The following is a 12227-nucleotide window of genomic DNA, read 5'->3' on the forward strand; positions in this document are numbered from 1 at the left end:
TAGTGTCCTTAGAATAAAAGCACTTCCACAAACACAACTAGGGAGCAAGAACCTATTATGCAATAAATTACATGAGTTATAATTGACCTTTGCCTTTGCCATCTTGCTGAACAATTGCACATGTAGTCTGAGATAGCTTTAAACACCAGGCTAATTATATTCCTAGGATGAGCAGCATGCAGAAGTTAAAGAAACATCTGTTAGAAATTCAAGACAGATCTACTTCCTCCACACCTTGCTCACTTTCTCTCTCAAATGACTCTCTTGCAGACTCTTTCAATCTTTACACTATTCTCTTTAAGCACACTGGCATTGAACAATGTGAGGCAAATAATCTATTAATTGCAGAAATGAAAATAATATTCATTTTGTCTTTTGCTGTGACCAGGGTGTAATTGCTGGGAAAACATGAAGTTGAGAGGTTGTAAACTGATGTTGGCTACAACAGTGTAGAAAGTGATCTAAGTTGCAGGTGGAGGAAACCTGTCAGACATTCTTTCAGTTCTTGTCAGCTCAGATTTAATTCAAGGAATTGTACTAAACCCCAATATATTATTACTATCTATTACAAAGGAAATACCAGGTGGAATGTTTCTCTTATAACCTTATTTTGTATTCCATGCTGTTGGCATAAAATACCTTCAGGCTACTGGGGCATTCATGAAAATGAGCCATATGAGAATTTAGAGAATTCCCTTCATAATTACTGATTGCTTTTTTTTAGCAATTCATTCACATTGCTGCAGATGCCAGTAAGTTTAGTTTGATGTTAATGTGCAGGTTCAAAATCCGATCTGAGGCCTAATCAGTTGAGTTCCCCATCTCATAGATGCAGAAGCATTTGGTAGCTGAAAAGCTAGCTGGTAGGAAGAAATTTTTTGTGCTACATTAGGTCTTTCCTTTTATCTCCAGTAGCAAAGTAGCTGAACTCATTAAGTTAAAATTAAAGAGACACTGTTTGATGGTGGTCCTCTTATCTGCATGAAAGTCACCTCTGTAAACCTTCCAAAAGTCTTGGCTTCAAGTCTGAAAAAGAGTGGGTACAAAGCTTTCTTTAATGAAATTTAGTAACAGCTGTATTCATTCAAAAATGAGGAAAAATAGACAAAGTAATCTAAGCACTTCAAAATTCACAAAATGGCAAAAAGTTAAGTAATTGACATAAATTGCTGTCATATAATATAGAAAACACAAGTAATTCTTCATGGCAAATTTTCCTTAGAGGTAGTTTGCAAAATAAAAAAAAAAAGGAGTTTATTTCCTAACTAATATAAAGAACATCTTTTATTTAATTTCATTGTACAAGTGTACATTTGTGTGTACAATTTCACATCTATTGACTGTCTAGTTCTGACAAACCCCATAAACTCACTATGGTATCAGTCCCTAGGATTAAGCAAGAGTCAGTCCCAGAAACAAATTTTCACTTCTATATTCAGTACGATGCATAATGAATTTTTGCCTTTTAAAGGTACATGAAGTACATTATAATCCTCCTGAGGATAATGATGTTAAGCAGATGATGTAGCAGAGTTAATGGGCAGAATACAGGTGTTACAGATACACTTCTGAGGGCAGACCTAATGCTAACATGAAATCAAAACTGGCTTTTGGACAGATAATTATCCTGGTGGTTATGTGTGCCTAGACAAAGCTTGAGGCAGCTTGGATGTTACCAGATGAGCCCAGAGAAACAGGCCTTAACCTGTGAAGTGTCATGTTGTATGTTAGGAGCAAGTTTGCAGATACAAATCTGCTCCTGTATATCCTCCTCAAGGGGAATGCTGCAATAGGCAGCTTGCTCAGCAGTTTATGTCCAGCCTGTGCTACATGGTAGATTTCAGAAAGGTGGCGCTTATTTCCAGGAGTCAAGTAGATTAGACCTCTAGCTTCAACAGAAGCAATAGGTTTTATGCATAAATTGCACATGTCTGGATTGTCAGTGTCTAAAGGTTGGTCTAGTACAGGTTTTGGCAGCTGGTGGGGACAACCTGAGTTGTCCATGGGACCCCTCAGCAGCCTCACAGCAGAAAACTCTATGCAGTGATCCATCCACTGGGGTCATAAACACCCAGCCCATGCCCAAGCAGCCCCTGCCCATGTCAGTAGCCCAAGCTATTGCATTGCCTCATGAGGCAGAAATAATTAGAAATACATTGAAATCTGGAAATCTGGTTTTTCTAGGCACCAATGTAAGCTGGTGGGAGCAGGGTGGACTAGAGAGCACCTAGAGGTGCTCCTTGTTCTGCTCAATCCAGTACCATGAGTTGGGTCCATGCTCATCTCTCTTGGAAGCAGCTCCTGGTGGTCCTGGTTGAAGGGTGAAAGTGGGGAACTGCCTGCTTTTCTTAGCACCACATCAGTGGGATGAATGATTTGAGGGGGAAACTGGCTTATTATCTGAGTAGCTGTCTTAAAAGAAACCAATCTCCTTGGTTTTAATAGTTTTCTTAAGGCAGTGAGACAAAGTGAAAATTTAAAATAATTTTTGAAACAACATAGATATAGGTGGTAGAAACAATAGAAACTGGATGAAGTGAAACTTGTGTTTCACTCACTGTTTGTCTTCCTCCTCACATTTTCTGTGGTAGGTGCATCACATATTCATTTAAAGCATAGGGTCATTAGGCCAGGGACTACAGACTGCAACTTCTGCTTCTGCTGGTTATTAGATTACATGCAGCCATGAAACCAGTAGTTTAAGCACAGCCTCATCAGAGTATGACAAGAGGGCAGTCAAGATTCAGAGTTTTATGTATTGGTCTGCTTACACCCACGAAAACCAGCACACTAAAACATACATTAAATGTTTTGAGTGGGGTACAGAAAGAGAGAAAGGAAAGGATAAAAATACTGGAAGTATAAAGCACTGAAGTCTTTGGTTTATTAAGATGATCTTGCATTCCTCATTTAGGTATTGGGAGATTGCTATTGCAACCAGCCTGCAAAATCTGGTTTGAGACAACAAAGGCAAGGGGGAGTAGGCATCAAAGGCAGCTCCTTTTGTGTGACAGGACACTCCCACCAGATCCAGAGGAACAGCACCACCACCCTCAGAACAGCTTTACATGTCTCTTCCTGGCCAGGCTTGCCTGGAAAGATCTCTAAGATCTTCAGCCTTTGTCAGCAGTATGAACTACCTGCATGGTTGTGAAGTTTTTCACAGCTTGGAAAAAATTGTGCAGTTTTCTAAGATGCCCTGCAGCAGAGGCCAAGCTGTTAGGAGACCACTTTCAAACATTAAACCCAATGCTTCCTACCAGAATTTAGGCTCTTTGCATCCTCCTCTGACACTCATGGACCAAGAAACAAAATCTTTCCTCTTCCCCTTTGCAGCTGCCCTTTTTGTTGTGCTTCCCTCATGTTAGATTAAACAGTCCAGTTTCATGCAGTCTTTCCTTGCTAAGCGCGTCTTCTAGACCCTTGGCTGCTCTCACTGCTCTCTCCTGGGCATCCTCCAGCTTCTCCCCATCTTGCTCAAAGTGCCTTGTCCAAAACCAGATACACAGCTGCTCACCTGAGGTTTAGCAAATGCTGACAGGAGTGGAATGAGTTCTGCATGAGCTGTGTAGGTTAATGCTTCTGTTTGTATAATCCAGTAGAGTGTTAACTTTTCTAACAGCAGCAAATTAACTCCTCCTACCTATAGATTCACTGTGATCCCCAGATAGTTTTCCACAGAAGTATTACTCAAAACTTTGGCTGTCTAAGCACTGGGTGACATTGCCCTCCTCTTGAGTAACACTCTCTTACAAAGAAAAAAATGTCAGTTTGTCATGAAAATTTCAAGTGTTCCTGGTTTTCAGCACTGGCACTGACCGTACTTTTACCTCAGTCACTGAATTTCATTTGGGTTTCTTCCTAGTTCAATTTCCTAGTTGTTGGAAATATTGATTTGGAAAAAAGATAAGGACTTAATTCACAACTGTTTTTGTAGTATGGCTGGGCACTTTTCTGGTATGTTTCTCCAGTTTTATTCCCACACAAATGTATTTCATCCAGTCTTGGTTTGCCTAATTTATTTATAAAAAGATCACATCAGCCAATATCAAAAACATAATGGAAGACAAGATTTATGGTTTCTATTGTTTATTCACAAGCCTTTACCTCATTATAACTTTCCATAAATGAAATGGGATTGGTTGGATGCAATTTTGTTCTCATCAAATCCTTGCTGACTGCTAAAACATGGTTTGTATGATATTAATTTTGTCTCAAACTTTCAAACCTTTGATATTTTGTCTTGAAACCCTTGTGATCAATTAATTTAATTGTCTAAGGCCAACTTCTCTTATCTTGAAGAGAAGAAAGTACAGGCCTATGCACAATATCTCACAGTGTAGAGAAGGATGGAAATTTGGAAATTTCTGTTGCAAGGCATTGCTAACTCTAGAGGAGAATGAGACTATCCAAATGACTTTAAGGAATATATTCCTAGGCATAGGATAAAATAATGGCCAAATCCCATACCTTATGATAAGCAATGAGTAGACCTTTATGGCCTTAGCAAGCAACCCATCCGAGGTGAATTACAAGGGCTTAGAAAACCTTGGTTACATTAGTCAGTGTAATTTGAGTTATGAATATCAACAGTGACTATTGTATTGAAAGGTATGACAGAATTTTTGGAAAGCCATGAGTAATTTTAACTCAAAAACTTACATCAGGAGTAGACTCAAATAAACAACAAAATCCCAAATGGATACAGCAAACATGTAAATGTTCCTCACAAGTAAATCAGGGCTGAATATAGAGAGAGAAGTAACAACTATTGTTAAGCCCAAATAATATTGCTGCTAGAGTACAGGAAGATAGCTGAGGGAAAGCCTGAGGGTTGAGGCAGGTTAGCTGTAGCAGGTATTTCATATTTGTAGAGTCCTGAAGTGTCAGCAATCTGTCATTTGAGCCAGTGTTTAAAAAGAAATAATGACAACCACTGCATGTAGCTTTCATACTTCCATGTATAAGACAACCATGCTTTTAGTATGTCAGAGTGACTGGGCTGTCCCTGCAGCACTGGGAAGGAAGAAGGTTGTGTTTTATAGAGGAGTTCTGATGAAAATGGGCAAGGAAATGTGGGTAGATTACACAATTGGAATGCCAAAAGTACACTCCAACATGGAACCCATAGTTGGTTTCTTCTGGTTTTCTCTTCTTGTTGTTGTTGGTTTTATTGCTGTTATGGTTTGTTGGTTTTGAATTTTTTTAGATGTGACACAGAGTGACTTGCAGTAGTTGGCATAAGAAATCAGTGAACATTACTAGTTTCTCATATTTTTTAGTGTCACACTTTGGTCTTTGGGCTATTTTTAATGCACACTTTTAACTTGCTCTCAGGGATTTATGTGCCATCTCACATTCCAAAACCTAATCATCAGTATTATTTTCTCTTACACTCCTTCTTTACATTAAAAAGAAGCCAGGGATAACTTAAAATTACTTTTTCAAAAGCAGCTGGTGTATCAGGAGCTGTGGCTTAGAAGGACTCTAGAGATATCACCTCTTTTAAGGACTGCAGCTGTTCCTAGGGGAGCCTCCTGCTGCTCCAGGGCTTCCTGCCATGCACCCTCCTGGCTCTCCTGCATCCAGCAGCACAGGCGTGCTGGCCCTGGGGAGCAGGTGTTTCTGGTGCAGACATTAACCTTTATCCCTCAGGGATTTCAGCTCTCCTTCTGTAACTGCATGCTTTTATTAGAGTCAATAAGTTTTGTGAGTGCTCAGAGAGTGCTGTGTGGGCTGGTATCAAGTTGGGACACACAGCACATTCACTGTTAGATTTTCTCTCTACTTTTTCTTATGAGTACCAGGGAATCAGCAGTAAATCAAGAAAATAGCACAGCACAGACATCCATGACTGTTCAGACTGGCATTGTGAGGTGCATACTCCTGCAAATCCCATGGCCCAAGACATTGATACATGTATTTTTGTTTCCTGGCAGGGAAAGAAAAATATTTTTAGCAACTAGTAGAAGACAAGCAAGTCATGAGCATTGGATAAAGTTGTTTCCCTGACCTACTGCTTTCTTTTTATTTGCTTTCTTTTCAGTAGCACCCACATATCATTCTGAAAACACAAATGAAATAGAAAATCAGTCAATGGCACAGGCTTGGCATGGAAGCTGTGTACTTTGAGGAAATACTAGTTGAGACCTTCCAGCTCAAAGGCAAGTTGTGTAGTCCCAATTAGCCATGAATACACAGTTCCAAAATGCTGTAAGAAGCTGATTGCTGCCCAGAACCAGTTCTCAGGCTCAGAGAAAAGACACCTATTCTGGCCTTGAGTTACTTTGACACACTGACATACTGAGTGTGCTCAGTTTGTGCCCTCTAGGATGCCAAACTAGCCAAATACATCTGTTCCATGGTACAGAAGTTGCTTTGTGATACAGAGGAAGCAGGGAGATGTACCATTCACTTGTGTGCCCTCTCCCAGGGGGACAGCAACTATTTCTGTCCTACTCCTTTGCTTCCTGCCTGTACTGTAAAAGCAACCTCCTGGCTCAGAAATAGGCAACATGAGGTCCCTAATCTGTTTTCCTCTTCCACTGAACTTGCATAATCCACAAGAGAGCCAGGCCAAATCTGGTTATTTATAATCCAGCAAAACTTGGGCCTGTTGTCTCCATTGCTCCAGAGGGGGTTTCCTGAAATGCTGGTGTGATGTTCATCAGACTAGTTATGGCAGTTTGCTTTAAAAATATTGGTGCAACAAATTATCTACATAAAATGTAGCAATATGACCTAATTTAAATATTTGTTATGTTTTCAGATATACCTATCACCCTGAGTATAGATAGTTTTGTTCATCATAGAGTCAAAAACTCTAATGTAGGTTAACAGTACTGAAATGAGATGCTCTGAAATTATAATTTCTGCCTTATCCCTTATAGCTTGTTATTGCTGTGAAGCCTATGGAGAACCATTTCTCTTGGTTTTGCATGATATTCCTAATATAACACATTACATAATGTTTTCTAGGGTTCAAGACTTTAAGGTTAACCTGAAAACATTATGTTCTTCTCCAAAGGGAAAAAAAAAGGACATGGGTAATTATTCTCTCAGCCTTCAAAAATCCATTTCCTTAACAGCACTCTATCCTCTCAAAAGAGAGTTTATGCTTATGGGGATGGTTTGCTGATGGGCTGTGCGGGAACAGGTTCAGTACTTCATGTGTGATTCCAAGAAGCACAAGAAGCCCAGTTTTCTGAAGTGAGTCCACCTGTACCAGTCCGAAATAAGCACAAATAATATGGTTTTCAGAAATAGGAACAAACCTTGCCTTACCTGCCACTGGACAGAACACTACTGCACTATCCACAAAAAAGATGTTTGCTCCATCACAATCTGTAATTTAAATTGCTGTTCACATTTCTGATATGAGTGTTTACACAACCAATGGGGGGGGGAGGGGAGGATGTAGAATAAAAGTGTATTGGCTTTTCAGTACAGGAATTAATGCAAGGGAAGAGAGTTGTGTGCAACTTGTGCATTCTTTATGGCCCTGCAGGACAAGATCTGTTCTTGATGTCAGTTCCAGGTTGTCTTTACCTTTCAAGCACATTAGAACAATGCAGAACACATTTTTTTTAGAAGCATTAGAGCATCTGGAGAAATCTGAGTTTTCAGGGGACCTGTGTTCTGAATCCTTTCTGAGGCCTGTTAAATCAGTGCAAAATTATTCACTCCCCAAAAAATGCCTTATAGCTGATTATGTGTTGTTTAGGTGGGTCCTAAAGCTTCCCAGCAGAAAGTGAGCTCTGGCTTGTCATTCCTCCACATCAGAGTAGTTCAGTCCATCAGGAGGGAACATCACAAGACAATCACCTTCATAATAAAGGAAACCCATCCACAATTAGGGTGATGGACTTAAAATGCATGTAGAGCTTCAGTTTCTGATCAGTAGCAGCCAAGCACCCCTGAAAGGGGAGAAAACCTGAGGTTTGCCTTTCAGCACCCCAGGGTGGGTAGAAAGGCAGGGGTGGTGTGCATGGGCAAAGCTCACCTGAGGGAGATTTGTCTACCCCTAGAGTTATGCCCTTTTGCTCAAACTCTGCCTGTCTGTAAGGCAATGTCAGTGACACTGTCTGGCTATGAGAGCTGAGGTCTGCAGTTTCTTTACCTGCTGGAATATCTGCCTCACAGGTGCATCAAAAGTTTTGGGTCATCCCCATGAACCTGGTTTTGATCTTTTTTATTCAGCCTGGTAATTCCAGTGGAATAGCTCAGCATTTACCACTGTGTGAGATCAGATGGATGGTTTACTGTTTTAAAATCCCTGGGTTTGGCATGTGATTTAGGCACATAGTGTCCTTGGACTCTCCTTAATTTATTGGAAATTAGGATAGATGCCACTAATCATAGAAAAGGCTTTGATCAAGATACCTTTTTTCTATCACAGTGAGTAATTCCTTACTTTTCAGATCTTTGACCATCTTGCTTTCCAAGACTGGGATAATCCATCCCCCTCCTCTCATTTCTCTTCAGCAAGCTTCTCCCCAGCCTCTGGACATGTGTCCTGTATCATTTGATAACCAGGGTTATCAATTACACCTGGGGGCTCTAGATAGGTTTCATGACTCACAGCAGATAGGCTTGGGCTTTTCTGGCTGAAACTTGCTTCTTTGGGACCCCTTGGGCAAAGGAAAATGGAGCAGAGACCTGCAGAGAGCACTGGGGCTCTGGCAAGGTGGGAGGTGGGGTGCCCAGCTTTGCACCCTCTTGCCAGTGTCCAGCTCCTCTCTTCTGGTTTCAGAGGTTTAGGTCCTTCAGTGACAGGATAACGCCCAGCAGATGAAACTTGGGGAACAATGCCCAGTTTCTTTCCTCTGCTCTCATGTGTGATCTGCCAAGGTTGTGATCTTTAACAGTTACAGCAAATTGCAAGTCTGCTAACTTGAGGTTCCCCACTGAAAAGAGATACCTCAAATTGCTCATATTGATGTATTTCAGAGTGAAAAGCATGAAATGCATCTTTTCTCCCTTTGTTGATCAAAGTACACTTTTAAATAGTAGCAGTTTTGCACTTTATGTAACAATTTCCTGCCATGGCTGGCTTTCCAGAATCTGACAGAACTGTTTCCTGCTGCTACAGTTAAGTTACTGATAACTTACTGCTGTTTATTTACAAACACAGTGTTCAGACATCCTTTTTTGTACCCTCCCTCCCCTTTCTTTTTTCTTTTCTCTCTCTCTTTTTTTTTTTTTTTTGAAGGGTGTTTTTGCCACATGCAGCCCTGTCCTCATGCAACCTTCCTGTGAGCAGCGCTGCCAGCTTGGGTGGGCTACCAAGGAAACACGGAGAATTTGTCAGACTTGAAAAGAAAGCAAAGGGACTGTGAATTTGTTAGAGGCTGCAGGTGGTTTTGATCGGCTGAGTCTGTGCCGGAAACATTCCGGCTCCTGGGCCTCCCGGGGGCCCTCAGCAGACAGGGCTCCACAGCCACGCTGATGACTCACGGGCAGGAACTCACCTCCGAGCAAGTGGCACTAGTGGGGAAAAAGTGACCAAGCCAAAATGACTCACAGGGGAGCAAAGGCTGCAGAGCAGGGCTGTCCTGGCAGCCTGCTGACACACTTAACTCCAGCAGCAGCACTACAGTCAGTGAGCAGAATGATTGCATAACTGGTGGGAAAGCAAATCTAGATGTAGCTGTAAAACCTGTGGCAGCCTGGTTGAGAACATAGCAGGCTTTTGGGGCTTGCTGTCCAGTAATTTGGTGGAAGAAAGCTGGATGGCCTGTGGTAAGTCTCGAATGGACAGGTGCAGAGAGTTTTATTAGGAATACACAGTAAAATTTGCAAAGCTGAGAAAAGTAGCTTTGGGAAAGCTGCAGTGTTGAATGGAGAAATTATATCACGAAGATCTTTCTGCACTCTTATATTTATCAGTCGAAGTCTGTTGAGATCAACTAGAGACTTGAGACTGCAAAAATCACCTGAGAATACTGGAAAAAAATGCACAAGAAACCTGTACAGCCCTTTCATCTTGAGGCCGTGTCCTGGAAAAGAGAATTCCCAGGTGCTATGACTTTTTGGAACCTTTGGGATCTGTTTTAAGTTACACAAAATAAAATTCCCAGTAAAACGATTATCTGTTTGTACAGATTCATGGGTTTGACTTTGGACACATGCAATATGAATTTGAAACAGTGCTGTGCAAACAGGATACTCTTTCTTTGTATAAAACATCAGCTGTTGGGTCACATCTCTTCCTCTGGAATCACCAGCTGGAAAATATTACATGAGTCACAAGAATCTGAGAGCTCTGAAAAGCAGCATACACCAGGTGACATACAGGGTGAAAGCTTTAAACCCACAACTTAAAACATCAAATCAGAGCCCTCAGAGCAGGAATAGAGTAAAGCTGCTATGAAATGTTACAAATTGATTGGTGAAATCAAGCTAAGGCGCCCAGGCAGCATCAGAAATGACAAGATAGAAATGAATACACAAAGAGCATGAGCATCCTTTTCTGACTATTTTTTCCCCCAGGCACTGCTGATTTTGCAGTTACTCTGCTTCCTGAGATAATTTACACCAGCCTACACAGCACTTTGTGCTCTGGCCATACCCTGACAGACAGATGGTAGTTCTGGATGCACTTAGAAAATAGTTCAGATGGGTAGGTGTAGGCCAGCAGGATTTTCACTGTGCTAGTAAGATACCTGAAGATTCTGGGTTATGTTAACATACCAGTTGAACTATAAATGCAGGATGTATTTTCTTCTTTTTTTTCTTTATCTTTTTTTCTTCTTTCTTTCTTTTTTTTTTTTCCCTGAAGCATAAGCAGGTAGCATTTGAGTATCCAAATATGGGCTCTTTCTTCAAGGTGATACAAACTGCAGTGTGTCTGCTCTTTTATACCATGTTCCCCTACTTAGTCCAGGACTAGGACACAGTGTGAGGACCACTGTCTCAAGTTTGCCAGGCATGTCCCTGGGCAGAAAAAGTGCTAGAGTCTCAAGATCCAAGCTGGGATAAGCCTGCACCCTACCCCTGGCACCGCTGGCCAAGACTGTCTTGTCCTGCTATGTCTTTTTCCAGGGGGTGATGCCAGCCTGCCACCTCTCTGGCAGCCCCTCACTCACAAAATTTCATGGGGAAAAAAACCCCATTAACGACTGTCTCATAAAGCCAGGGTTTATTCCTGCATGTTTTTAACAGGGCATTTCACAGGTCCGTATCTGTGAAGGAAAATTGCTGTCCCAAACTGGAATGTGACACTTGTGTTTTCTCTCTGCAAACCTTGCACCTCTGGAGCTCTAGTTCAGACAGGCTCCAGACAGGCTCAAGTTCTGAATTTCTTATTTCTCCTTAATTGGTTGCTGTATTTCTCTCCATGTTTATTTCTTTTTTGTTTTTTCCCTCTCTTTTTCCTCCTCCTGGTCTTTGTTTTCTCTGCAGTAGAATGTAAGTTACTCATGTTTTCATGGCTACAGCAGCAAAGCCCTGCTGTACAGCAGCAAAGCCCTGCTGTACAGCAGCAACGCTCCTGCGTTTCGCCTCTTACTTCACCAGAGCTCAAGATGAACCTTAGTGCACACGGATGTGAAGGGCCACAAAAAGGGGTCTCTAGCTTTAGCACATAGATCATGGGCTATTACTGAGTGGTCTTAAACCATTACCTCACTTGGCTTCCTCATGTTATACTCATGTTCTTTTTTACACTCACAAGAGCATAATGCTGATGAGACAGATCTGGGCTAATTCCATTCTATTTAAATTTTCTTCCTCTGTTTGAACTTCTTATGTAGAATATTAATTTTATTTTTTATCTTTTGTAATATGGTAGCATAGCTTTAATACTAGAAATTTAATTAGAGTCTGGCACTAAAGTACTATTGACTGAAATTTTTTATGATTGTTTCCATATGTTTTATATGCTTGCAGACAGAATTTAGCTAACTTCCAATGAATAAAATTATTAATATGAATCATATTTTTTAATACACATCCTCAGGATGCTGTTAGTGGCACAAACTCTTAAGTATAATGATTAATGTATTCTGCATTTGGTAATTAATGATGGAGCTTTTTTAATATTGGAATTTAATTGATAACACATACCATTATGGCCTACTCTTCATTTAAAATATGATGCTCAATGGTAAAAACAGCTAGTTCCTAATCAGTGATTTTGTCTGTGTAGATTAAAATGCTTTATGAAAGCAAGGATTCATTATTATTTCTATTTTTCAGAATTCACCTTCAGGGTTTTATTTTTTCCT

This window comes from Molothrus aeneus, chromosome Z, assembly GCF_037042795.1.
Source record: "Molothrus aeneus isolate 106 chromosome Z, BPBGC_Maene_1.0, whole genome shotgun sequence".
NCBI classification, from domain to species: domain Eukaryota; kingdom Metazoa; phylum Chordata; class Aves; order Passeriformes; family Icteridae; genus Molothrus; species Molothrus aeneus.